This window comes from Caretta caretta, chromosome 5 (assembly GCF_965140235.1).
Source record: "Caretta caretta isolate rCarCar2 chromosome 5, rCarCar1.hap1, whole genome shotgun sequence".
NCBI lineage: Eukaryota > Metazoa > Chordata > Testudines > Cheloniidae > Caretta > Caretta caretta.
The window spans coordinates 104,191,036-104,204,526 of record NC_134210.1 but is presented as its reverse complement, the minus strand read 5'-3'; the positions used below and the strand labels follow the sequence as shown (position 1 = coordinate 104,204,526).

The following is a 13,491-nucleotide window of genomic DNA, read 5'->3' as shown; positions in this document are numbered from 1 at the left end:
CCCCACACCCAGAACTCTAACCACCTTCACCTGGACCCCTGTAGAGTCCCATTACCACTGCACCCAGAACCCCCACCAAGAAGCCCCTGTGCATCCAGATCACCCCATACAGAACCCTCTCAGCTCACACCTGGATCCCCCCCCCACTGAGCCCCTCCACACTTGGATCCTGCCTTGCTGAATCTGCCTGCCCATATCTGGCATGGAGGGTCAGGGTCAGTCCTTGCACTGTGTCAGGGTTGGGTGCAGCCTCACCGCTGAGTCTGTGTCCCGGGGGGAAGTTGGCGGGGGGGGCTCTGCACGGTGATCTCCCACTTCTGTGCAGCCAGTGGCCTGTGCTCCCTAATGCCATGCTGGAGCCTCCACATTTATTTGACAAATAAAATTTGCAGAATTTTAAAATACTGTGTGCAGAATTGTTAATGTTTTGGCACAGAATGCCCTCTGGAGGAGCATAGGGATGAATGTGCAAAACAACGAAGCCCAGGAGGGGGTTCTGTTAGGGACCACTGAATCAAACCAGAGCACAGGATGAGAACTCCTTAGACACCTGCTTAAAATGTGTGGCAATTGTGTTGTTGTGGGGACTTCAATCTGGGGCACATATGCTGGAAGTTTCATGCCACCAGTAGTAAAATATCATTAGAGTTTCTAAAAATTATAGATGATAACTTTCTAACACAAAAAATACTATACCCAACACAAGGAAACTCTATTTTGGACCTCATTATGGACAGATATAGCAGCGTTATGGTCACTGGATTAAAAGTTGATAGTTAAAGTAGAACTTCAGAGTTACGAACCCCTTGGGAGTGGAGTTCGACTGCTGGTTAGACTGACATAAATCCCAGGGGAAAATGGAAATGCTGATACAGGATTCAATTAAGAAAGAATTAAAGGATAGGAATATACTAAATGCTAGTTAATATATGTTTATGGAAAAGAGCTTTTGGATACAAGTTTAAATTTTGCCCCTATACTGGCATCAGCTTCAGACTAAATATTTATATCGCAAATACATGCCATCTACAACAGACTTAAAGCCAAGTCAGTGCAGCCTGGAAAAACTTCAATTGCTTGAGCTGCATAAAAAAAGCACAAGACAAGATTGCCTTTTTGCCTACTGATCTTTGCCTTGACAACAAAACTATGTGGCACAAATAATAAAGTTTCAGACCTACTTTGATATAGCTGGAATCTCTAATAGTTACATAAACCACAGATAATATTTGTTAATAATTAATGGGTCCATTATATTTCGGCCAATTGTGCTACACCATCCCATCCTGCCAGCGAACTGTACGCAGTAGAATGCATTTCGCACAAGGCAATCAACACTAAGTTAGAATATAAAACTATGTTATGTTATAAACTATAGTTCTAACTAGGTTATAAAACTATAATTTCATCATCATCAAATGACAGGTACGACAGGAAAATGTTTATATTTAGACAGTTATATGCTATTGAATCAAAACAATTGCCTTTGGCCCTTGATCAACAGCAATCTCCAAATTTGGGCCTAATATTCCAACAAATATTGTGACCACCCACAAATTGCCCTACGTTTCTTTAATGTAATCAAAGTTGACCTCAATGCAGGCTTATTATGCTCTAGAATAGATTGAAAACCTTGAAGGAACAACACCACAAGATATTGTAGTTATTTACCCTATTTACTATACTTTCAGTTTGTGTTTCTGATAGGTCACATCAGATGTAGAATCATAGAATCATAGAATATAAGGGTTGGAAGGGACCCCAGAAGGTCATCTAGTCCAACCCCCTGCTCGAAGCAGGGCCAATTCCCAGTTAAATCATCCCAGCCAGGGCTTTGTCAAGCCTGACCTTAAAAACCTCTAAGGAAGGAGATTCTACCACCTCCCTAGGTAGCGCATTCCAGTGTTTCACCACCCTCTTAGTGAAAAAGTTTTTCCTAATATCCAATCTAAACCTCCCCCACTGCAACTTGAGACCATTACTCCTCGTTCTGTCATCTGCTACCATTGAGAACAGTCTAGAGCCATCCTCTTTGGAACCCCCTTTCAGGTAGTTGAAAGCAGCTATCAAATCCCCCCTCATTCTTCTCTTCTGCAGGCTAAACAATCCCAGCTCCCTCAGCCTCTCCTCATAACTCATGTGTTCCAGACCCCTAATCATTTTTGTTGCCCTTCGCTGGACTCTCTCCAATTTATCCACATCCTTCTTGAAGTGTGGGGCCCAAAACTGGACACAGTACTCCAGATGAGGCCTCACCAATGTCCAATAGAGGGGAATGATCACGTCCCTCGATCTGCTCACTATGCCCCTACTTATACATCCCAAAATGCCATTGGCCTTCTTGGCAACAAGGGCACACTGCTGACTCATATCCAGCTTCTCCTCCACTGTCACCCCTAGGTCCTTTTCCGCAGAACTGCTGCCTAGCCATTCGGTCCCTAGTCTGTAGCTGTGCATTGGGTTCTTCCGTCCTAAGTGCAGGACCCTGCACTTATCCTTATTGAACCTCATCAGATTTCTTTTGGCCCAATCCTCCAATTTGTCTAGGTCCTTCTGTATCCTATCCCTCCCCTCCAGCGTATCTACCACTCCTCCCAGTTTAGTATCATCCGCAAATTTGCTGAGAGTGCAATCCACACCATCCTCCAGATCATTTATGAAGATATTGAACAAAACCGGCGCCAGGACCGACCCTTGGGGCACTCCACTTGATACCGGCTGCCAACTAGACATGGAGCCATTGATCACTACCTGTTGAGCCCGACAATCTAGCCAGCTTTCTACCCACCTTATAGTACATTCTTCCAGCCCATACTTCCTTAACTTGCTGACAAGAATACTGTGGGATTTATGTAACAAGATAGAAAGCCTAAACTGCTCATTGCACAGATATATTCATTCACTATTGGAGCAGCAACAAACAAACAAAAAACTGACAAAGATTTGTGGCAAACTTCTAGACAAGAAAGGCATTTACCACTGTAAATGTTATTTGAGTGTACTGCCCCTGCAGGTCCACACTCCTGGGGAGTACAGATGTTTACCACAAGCTCAGAACATGTAGCAAACACTGCCCACACAGAGAATGCCCCTCCGGGATGCAAACATTCACAACAAGGTTATGAAAGTCATTAAACTGATTGGGTGGGCGGACAGGCAAGAGAGACTTTTTTCATTAGCTCAAAACCAGCACGTTAAAAATGTTCCAAATTTTCAGTAGGATGAAATCTCCATAAAAACAACTCATGCACTGGCTATATTTAACAAAAACAGGTTGTTGTAAGTAAGATATATTCATCTGTATTTTTATACAAAAAAACAATTGCATCATGATAATTAGAGTCCGAACACAATAATGCAATTCTCCCTCTCCAAAACACAACAAAATAGAAAGTGTTATTTTTTTACCTGTTCTAATCCTTGATTTCGAGATTACTTGACCTGTCACAGCCTCTGCCTACTTTATTGTTCCACCAAATAAATCTACAAGCAGTACACCCCATTTCTAGAAATTGATTTAAAATTAGAGAGCCAAGAGTCTATTCTCTGGAACATTTCAGTTGTTTTCAGTTTCTAAGTCAGCTTTCATTCTAAACAGAATGTATTAATTGTGTAGTGAGGAAGCAGATTTCCTTTTGCCCACAGCAAAGAAGTGTTTCCTGTATTAAATAATATTACCCCTTTTGACCCAGTGGTTAGCCAAATTCAGAGAGTGTCTCAGGTTGTTCCAGTTAGGAGGAGAAATCATTAGATGGAATCAGCTATTTCTTGGATGTAATCTTCTTTATTTACAAAGATTATACATAAAGTCTTGTTTCCCTTAACATAGTAAGAATCAAACAGCAGGAGAGAGTTTCTTTGCTCACTGTTCCAAACTTGCCTTTCCAGCCAGCACTGTGTGGCTAGAAAGCTCTCTTAGATTTCTCTCAAGGCCTTTTTACCAGCATTTCTGTTACTGTCAACTTGGCCTTCTGTCTGCTTCTGTGTCTCTCGCACACACAAACACCTTCATGTAGACAATGACCAGCTGTGCCCCTGCCCACATAATTCAGATTCCTGAGTGGCCTTGGACATGCCTTTGTTTTGACCAGACATGGGCCCATGTTTTGGCTTTTACTGCTTCTGTTTTAGTCAGGTTATATACCCAACCCATTAAACCAGCACAATAATAATGAACATTGCATGAATGGTATAAAAATATGAATATGCTCATTATCATGTTAGACAACACCCGTACTGAAAGTTTCCTTAAAATGTAAGAAGTGTTTTCTCCATTCTCATTGCCAAGAAATGTATGCTTTTCAACTCAATTACATTTCTCCTACCTATCCTGCAAAGCAGATACGAGTTGGATGCCTTTTACCTTGATATAACAATCACTTAGAGCTTGATCCTGCAAAAGTGCTATGCACTTTGGCCAATCCAGAAAAGCATTCAGTCACGTAAGTAGTTCCATTGAAAACAACAGAACTACTCATGTGATTAAAGTTAAGACCATGTTTAAGTAACTGGGTCTTAATATGCAGGTAACTCCTTTTGATGAGAGAGTAAAATTATAGTAAAATTCTATTATAATATAATTATATTTTACTATAATTTACTATATTATACTACTATAATTATAGTGGTCAAGGGAATCAGGAAGGCTACTAATTCGTGGATAAAAAATAAAGTTTCACAAACAAGGGAGAGAGAAGGTCCAGTTTAAAGTCCCCTAATATGAAGCAACAGAAAGAAAACGTTCTGAAACAGCAAATGAAAGTTTTAGAGACTGTAAAAACATGGAGTACATAGCACTTAAAGAAAATATAATTCCATTATATATTACCCACTATGTATGGGTATGTAATGCAAAAGTATTCATAGCAGAAACAGATAGTAAAGTTATTTCATCTTAGAAATTTATACTGATAGCTACCATCAAGGCACATACATACACTGAATCACTAAAATAGTAAATTTCTCAGAGCTGTAATCAATTGCATGAGTTATATTGCCTCCTAGGAACCTCTATATGCTTAAACCAGGCAAAAATAGCAATACAATGATAGAAGACCATTTAAGATTTGCACCACAAATTTCATTTAGCTGTTATAATAGACAATGTTACTGTTGCCATGTCTATGTCATCTTTATATATTTAGGCCAAACCTTTCATTTCCTTAACTTTAGGCACTATGAGTTGTTCCATTTACAGTGCATAAAGTGTGCAAAGTTGAGCACATTTGTACATTGTTGCCAAATCCAGTCCTGGCTATAGATAACAAAAGGAAATAGCTAAGATCAGATATTCTGTTTTTCTATCTCAATATATTCCTGTAGTGAAATCCTGCAACATCTTTTTAGCTTACATCTAAAATAAATATTTAGCAACTTACAGCCCAAAATTTAGGTTTGGCAAAATAAAAAGTTCAATAAAACTCATTAATAGAAAGGTTTTCACAATTAAAATATAAAAATCAATAAAATTTCAATCTTGGGTTTAAAGTACTGCAGCAAAAATGTTTAAAGAGAAACAAACACAACATGTTTTTTTCTTTTAACTGTGAAAACATTGTTATTAATATTAGGGTTTGCTAAATTTGGACTTATTTTCTTCTAACTTCTGTCAGATAACTATCACATCAGTTTTATTTAACAAATGTCACTCTAATAAAACTGGGTGCACAAGCCTGAAAAGTACTCACACTAAAATCAATTAAATATATATTACAGCACCTGTAAATCCTTGTAAAGCAAGAGTTGTCTGTGTGCAGGGAACTTCTCTAAATTTCATGTCATGCAGTTTTTCTAGACTGCAGCTATATATATTTTAAAGTTTGCAATCTTCTTTCACTTCTTACTCAGAGACGAAATGAAACAGGCTTCTTCCTAGATCTCAAATCTTGGGAGAAACCAAAATGGAAAGAGTAGTAGTAGTCAACCATGAAATATCCAAGGTCTGCATCCTGCCTATCCAGCCAGATCAGTTTCTTTGAAGGAGGGCCAGAGGTAGTCTCACTACCACAAGGAAAAACTGGGAAAGAGCAGATGATTATTACACTTTTTTTTTTTAAAAAAGAAGATGATAATCAAATCTAGAGTTTATTAAAAACTAGAAATAAAGCAACATCTTCATCAGGCCATGTATTAAATAGGAGTCAGAACTCTTCTGCACTGACAATCGGTTGCAGACTTTTCAATCTCTGAAATCACTGGATCATGGGTGCAAAAGGAAAATCTAAACTTCCATAAAAATATCTTTACGAGCTTGTACAAACAAAATGAAAGGAGAGATGTCTTCCCTGTGCATTCTGGGAGACACCAACTTCATTCCCAGATGTGTTTTAGAAGGGATGGGAAAAGGCAGTTTGTTTTTTCTATGGTTTCACAGCTGAATCCTAACGGTATTAGAGCAGGGGAGATTTGGAGTCATAACTGTTGGGAGTGTATTTCTGCATCTGAGCAGGAATAGGTCTAGTGATTAGTGACCCTGCCCTCCTACCTTGTTTCCACAACTCCTCTACAACAACCTTACAGAACAAACTGTTGTCTGCCAGACTAAACCTCTCATATTATGAAATCTGGAGAACACTTTATCCCTATTTAAATTAGTGAAGTGTGACAAAGTGCTTGGAGCTGGTGCTTTCTTTAAGAGGTACGTACACTGATTATTGCACAAACTTTACAATCTGATCCACAGCCAGAGAGCTGTTGACACTAATCCAGCCATCTTTAGGCCTTATCTGAAGTTCAGTCAAAGCTTCTATTTTCTGACATGTTGACTCTCCTGTTACGCTACAATACGGTAACTTGTCATCTGTTGTGCGTGATTTCACTATATATGAGTAGTCATCTGAATCACAAAGCTATCTGCTTTCAGTAAACTAAACAAAGGGTTTATTAATTTGTATTGTGCCTTTCACTGTGGCATCTAGATGCTTAAATTACAGACATCAGAATTTAAAATAAGCACAAAACAAAATTTTTTAATCAAAAGCTATACAGTATTGAAATAAAAAAGCACTTGTGATAAAGTGCTTTCAGTCACTATCACTTGTTTAAAAAAAACAGGCAAACAGCAAGTAGCTACAAAAAAACTGACTGCTGTAACGGTTTTGTTTAGGGTTTGTGAAATGATGAACTACCACCTGAGTTATACAGGTATATGAGAGAGAGCGGGTGAGTGGGAGAAAACAGGAGCCTCAATATCTGCCCTTAAACAGCGACTTCATCTACAGCGAGGAGAAATGTGTGTTTGCTGATTTAGTTTTAAAACTAGCTCGGGCTAATGTGATTTAAATGCAGTTCGCTTGTGCAATGTGGGTCAAGCATTAAGACTGCATTTTATTGCTCAGATACTATTTCTCAAATAATACAATACGTTACAATATCATGCCATTTTTCCACAACCTGAGATATGCGAGTTGCATCTTGTAGTAACGAGTATCACAGTGTATGAGAGAGAACATTTATATACTATTTTTCTTAAATTAACCAAGATCTGATGCATCAGGAAACAGTAGCATACCAAGGCAATTGCAATCAGTAAGCTAATTTGCCTCTTCCAGGCAGTAAACTATCTACCTCTACTCCTGCTCCCAAAAAGTTTGAAGGAAGTCATAAACTACTGGAAAAGGGAGTGGTGAGCTAGGCAACCAAGGCTATAAGGGATAACATATGCCTTACACACATACACAATTTAAAATAATTACACATACACACAGACTTCTTATTAAGATGAAGATCTACTGATGTTAAAAAGTCAGCGTACTGCCCTCAGGAAAATGGGTGTTATGTAAAAAGTATGAGAAAAGGATACTTGTCACAAACTGCCAATATAATTTGTTTATAGCATCAAAATCCTCCAGGGACAATTACAAATCCCCATAATGTTTTTCAGTGCTACAGTCTTTTACAGTGCTATGCAAGTGTGTAAAAAAATATTCTCCCTTTAGCATTTACCTATCCAAGGAGCCTCCAGAGAAATTCCAAGTTAAGTAAGAATACTTTACGCTCTTCAAATAAGTCTGAATAATCAGAAGAGGAGGAATAAATGGCACGTTGTGATAAACAAAGACTCCTTCGGGCCAATCAAACATTAGAAACTCTGGGAGACAAGTACACATGGAATTGCACACATTTTCTGGTATTGCATAATCTTCTAGCGCTGCAGACAAATCTCTCTATACAGGACAGACATCACTTCACCACTTTTTAAAAATCTGCTTGTGTGGATCTGCTGATAGAATTTTGCACTAAATAGCTATTCTTTTCTATTTACCACAGTTGGGTAAATTAATCATGACAGTATACAAACCTCCCCGATATTCTACAGGAGAAATACCCATGGAATTATCAAAAAGTCAATATTTTTGGTTGGGAATTTCAAAGGACTCTAAGGGATTTAAGTGTCCAAATGCCACAGAAATTCAATGGGATTTGGTTGTCTAATTCTCCTGGGCTCCTTTGAAAATCCCAGCCTTTATGACCAGATTCAAAACAACGAAGAACCTCAAACTGACAATTCGGAGACTGGCTGCTAATGAGTTAATTTTGCAAATTAACAAAAACAAAAAAAAAAGCAAAGGTAATACATTACAAAATGTACTGTGGTCTTTTACATGACATAATTTAGTTTTATCTTTTTTTGGACCAACTTCTATTGGTGAGAGAGACAAGCTTTCAAGCCACACAGAGCTCATTATGACTACACTGTATATAATAATTTAATTTTAAACTACTACAGTGGTCCCAGCTGCAAAAACAATTGCATTCTAACAGCTAGCTTTCAGATGCTCATAACTTTCCAAAATATTTACCTCTTGGGCTGATATTTTCCATGCTTGATCTCGCTGCCAGTAAACAGTTTGGAAACTTTTTAAACACAAACCCTTTCAGCTGTTTTGAAATCATCAGAGGTCAGAAAAAAATAAAATGAACAGTACATTAAATTACAGAATGAGAAAAGAATAAGAGATACTGAGACTGGAGACCGCTTTTGAAAATACACGGTACCTCTTATGATTCTGTCTCTCTAAAAGGTTCCCCTGGTCTGATAATTACATCTCTACCCCGATATAACGCTGTCCTCGGGAGCCAAAAAATCCTACCGTGTTATAGGTGAAACCGCGTTATATCAAACTTGCTTTGATCCACCAGAGCGCGCAGCCCCGCCGCCCCGGAGCACTGCTTTACCGTGTTATATCTGAATTCATGTTATATCGGGTCGCGTTATATCGGGGTAGAGGTGTATTTGCAACTACCTTTGGCTAGTGCTTCCTGGACGGATCATGTTTGGAGTTCAACAGAAGGGAGAAGTAGATTCAAAAGAAAACTCGGAAACAAGACAAAAGAAAGAAAAGTACTCCTAAATCTGAAGATTGGGTGTTACAAAAGCTTAAAGAAAGAGGGATCAAAGCTACAGACAGAGGGCATAGAAGGATTAATGCAAGGATTAATGCACAGGCTAGCAGAGGCACAATTTTCATGTCCTGTTTGTTCTGTTTATAAAGAGAAGAACCCTATCAGTGAGGAAGATCTCACTCAGTTGTGAAGTGCTTGGAAACTAATGGATTGCCATGCCTCCACAACAATAAAGTTTTACACTATTTAAATAAATATAAAAATGGAGTGTGACCTGGCTCTTATTACCTGGTTCCCACCCCCTCTGCCTGCTGAGCTTGTGCTTTCTGCAGACTTTAGAGCACGGGTGGGCAAACTACGGCCCGGGGGCCACATCCAGCCCTTCAGATGTTTTAATCCAGCCCTTGAGCTCCCGCTGGAGAGCGGGGTCCAGGGCTTCCCCACTCCGGCGCTCCAGCCGGGGAGCGGGGTCGGGGGTTTGCCCTGCTCTGCGTTTGCGGTGGCTCCGCACAGCTCCCAGAAGCAGCGGCATGTCCCCGCTCTGACTCCTACACGTAGGGGCAGCTAGGGGGCTCCGCACACTGCCCCCTCCCCCCAGCACAGCTCCCATTGGCTGGGAACCACGGCCAATAGGAGCTGCAGGAGCAGCACCTGCGGATGGGGAAGCGTGCAGTGCCGCCTGGCCGCACCTCCACATAGGAGCCGGAGGGGGGACATGCCGCTGCTTCCAGGGCAGCATTTACCTCAAGCAGTTCCAGAGTCTGCACCCCTGCCCCTCTCCTGTGCTCAACCCCCTGCCCCAGCCTTGATCCCCCTCCTGCCCTCCAAACCCCTTGGTCCCAGCCTAGGGCACCCTCCTACACCCCCAACCCCTCATCCCCAGCTCCATCCCAGAGCCCGCATGCCCAGCCGGAGCCCTCACCCTCTCCCACATCCCAACCCCCAATTTCGTGAGAATTCTTGGCCTGCCATACAATTTCCATACCCAGATGTGGCCCTCAGGCCAAAAAGTTTGCCCACCTGTGCTTTAGAGGGTTCAGGTCAGGTGAAACTCTCAATTCCCCCAACTCTGGACTGCCCATAAGTGCCCATCTCAGACTTCAAGAGGGTTCTGGGAGCAAGAAATGCAAGAGCCCACTAAGCATCTCATGCTCTACAAGTAGAATAATAATTAAGACAAGGATTTTGTCACAGATGTCGTGGAACTCACAGAATCTGTGACTTCCAAAGACCTCCGTGACGTCAGTCCCGGAGGCAACAGACCCCCAAGCTCCAAGCAGCCATGGGCAGCAGGGGGACCCTGGAGTTCTGAGCCCCAATGGATGGTGGGGGGCCCCAGAGCTCTCAGCCACCCTGCAGCTGCCCAACCCTTCCCATTTTATCATGGATATTTTTAGTAAATGTCAGGGATGGGTCAAAGGCTTCTGTGAATTTTTCTTTATTGCCCATGACCTGTCCCTGACTTTTACTAAAAATAGCCATGAGAATATCTTAGCCTTAATAATAATCCAAACAGCAGCTAGGCAAACAACTTGCTCAAAATAACATTTCTCAAAGGTGTGATTGCTTCTGGACGGGTGGGTCTCCTTTGTTATCTATATTTAAACCGAAAGGGAAAATTGACATTTGAATCTGGACACACAAAACTTAACAGGAACTAAACAAGATAAGTTGAAGCACTGTAATCAGTTAAATGAGGAAGGCTAGCATGCAAAATGGCTTTGTAAAACAAACAACATAAACCCAAACAAACAGCCTAGTATATTTCTCCAATTTATCATATTCTTCAATAGACATCTTCTCCCAAGAAATATTAGCTTCTTTTGATCCAGCTCCATCTGTTGTGTCTTTTTGGGAGGCTTTTTGTAGGAGGGATTGATTTACTGGAGGACTAGCTCTGCATGTGTGTTATTATCACAAAGGAATAATAAAGATGAGCTTTAAGGGGAGGGCAAGGAATGAAGACATGTATTTAGTGGTGTATTCTTCCTTTGATTCAAATCTAATGGCAATTAAACCACCATATACTTCTGATTCACTGGGGGAAACAGACCTATTAAAATGTACTTTAATGCATTTTACTTAAATAGCGCCACACAGTTCTAAGAATCACCTTTATTCTAAAATGAAATTATATTTCAACACATTCAGTTTCTTGCTTTTACCCTTCAAAAAGATTAACAGTCGCTGTATTTGATGCACATATAATATAATCATATGTAATTACATAAGAGTCAATGCTTTGAAGCAAGCCACCTGGGCCTCAAAATACTACTACTGCAATTCCTACTGGTCCCTTAGAAACTGTAATCATGCAGCCCATCTAAAGGTACCATTTCTCGGTTCTATGCATCCTCTCCCTTACTCCTACAGCAGCAACCCTACTAATAGAACAGGGGTATTAATATGGCCTCATTAACCTTTTTCCTGATCAACTTCCAGTCGATTTAGGGTCCTAGTGGTCACCTGTTGCCCAGCCCATGTGGAGGCCCATTTCCAAACAGGAATATCCACCCCCATCCCCAAAGACATACTAAAAAGGTGAAGAGGGGGAGCCCATGAGCTGCTCAGGGCCCAAGCTGCTCGGGGCCTTAGTCTGCTTATGCCTAGCACCAGCTCTACCAGCAACAATGGGAGGATCTCCAGAGATGACCTGTCCACCCCTTGGAGCTCCTCTAAGGAGAAACAGAAGCAGCTGTTTGGCCTTCACACCCCAGCCAGACACCTGAGACTCACTGGAATCAAAGTTGAACTCTTATCACATTCTCCTTTTGTTGATTGTCCCTGCCTCTTCTCAACTCCCTCTGTTTCAGGCCCACACTCTCTCCTCAGCTACCACGCTCCTTTGAACCCCAGCCTTCAGAGCATCCCCTCCACCTCCCACCCACACACCTTCTTTGTCATTCCACTCTTCCATTTCCCCCTTCCTTCCTCCTCCTTTCCAACTGAACTTCTCCCTACGCTTTGGGTCCACAAGCTCACCCTTACCACCATTCCTTGTCCCCACCCCTAGCCTAATAATGTCCTCTCCCATAAACAAACGGACCTTAAATAAATACATACTGTACATGAATGAATAAAACTAACAAGACACATGGCCATCATTACCCCCATGTGTTTGCTTGTATGCTGTATCCATTTCTGCAGCCTCGGTCTGCTCTTTGTCTTTATAGATCATAAAAAGCTCTAGTTGGCATGATTCTTCGGCACATTTGTTACCAGAAAAGGGGCTCAACCTTATGAAACAGCAACATAAAATGCAAGCTTTCTGATGCACAACCCACAGACAACCAAGACGGTTGCTCCTTCCCACATCTGGCTAATACCCCTCTTCCCCAAAGAAAGTGTGAAAGGTCAGAGCAGCAGATCTGAAAACCCTGTTCTTCAGGGGACTACACTGAAACTTGGGCAGCAGCTGGGGCATCTAAGAAAAAATACCAGTCCTCAACAGGGGCATGTGTTTGCCAGACGGAAAGTGATTGGGAGCAGGAGCAGAAGAAATTACAGTCAGAAGACCAATGCAAATGCAAAAGGAAGAAGAGTAGGGATCAGAAAGAAAGAGATGAGAGAGGAGAAAAAATGGAGGAAATGGGGAAGGGGACCAGAGTGGGAAAAATATGGAAAGGCACAGAGATGAGAGGGAAGAAACAGGAGAGAACCTAATAAAAAGGGAACAGCACAACAGAATGAGAGGACGGTAACATCAAAGTATTATGGTGATAACAACAGAATGAAAGCAGGAGATGGAAGGATAGAGAAACAAGGAGAGGGAAACAGGAGAGAAAGCACCAAGACATCATGTTAAGGACAGTAAACTGTTTTATTTAGTCATAGGTGTGAGCTGTATACTGTAAAATCACTGGGGATGATAAATTTAATTTAGGTGAAACAATATGCAAATTAGGCATGACATTCAGGCTCCTGTCAAGCTGGCAGTGAGGTTGATGCTGGGGAGATGGTGGATCACTTCTGGAAGCCTTCATACATCATTGCCCATATCCAGGTGCTCTGATGTTATGAGTATTTGCATGAATAGCATAGCAAAGGAACTGCACGACGTTCAGCAAATTTTTTTCAAACAGACTCAAAGTCGCTTACACTATACCACATTACATCATGAATTTTCCCTGGCTACGCCTAGCCATG

The 13,491-nt window shown here is 41.2% G+C and overlaps 1 protein-coding gene and 1 long non-coding RNA gene across 7 annotated transcripts in view; one reads left to right on the top strand and one right to left on the bottom strand.

The window, feature by feature from the left end:
- The window catches only part of LOC142072208 (uncharacterized), a 630,664-nt gene that overhangs the window by 293,000 nt on the left and 324,173 nt on the right, over nt 1–13,491 (top strand). The window lies entirely within an intron of this gene.
- JAK2 (Janus kinase 2) overlaps nt 1–13,491 on the bottom strand; it is a 190,596-nt gene that overhangs the window by 161,715 nt on the left and 15,390 nt on the right. Inside the window, exon 1 of one of the 6 annotated variants that reach the window (XM_075128758.1) lies at nt 10,366–10,386. The exons of the other annotated variants lie outside the window; for them this stretch is intronic. The gene's annotated coding sequence lies outside the window, so the exon portion shown is untranslated. Of the gene's footprint in view, nt 1–10,365; nt 10,387–13,491 lie in introns of those variants that run through there. 6 annotated transcript variants of the gene reach the window in all.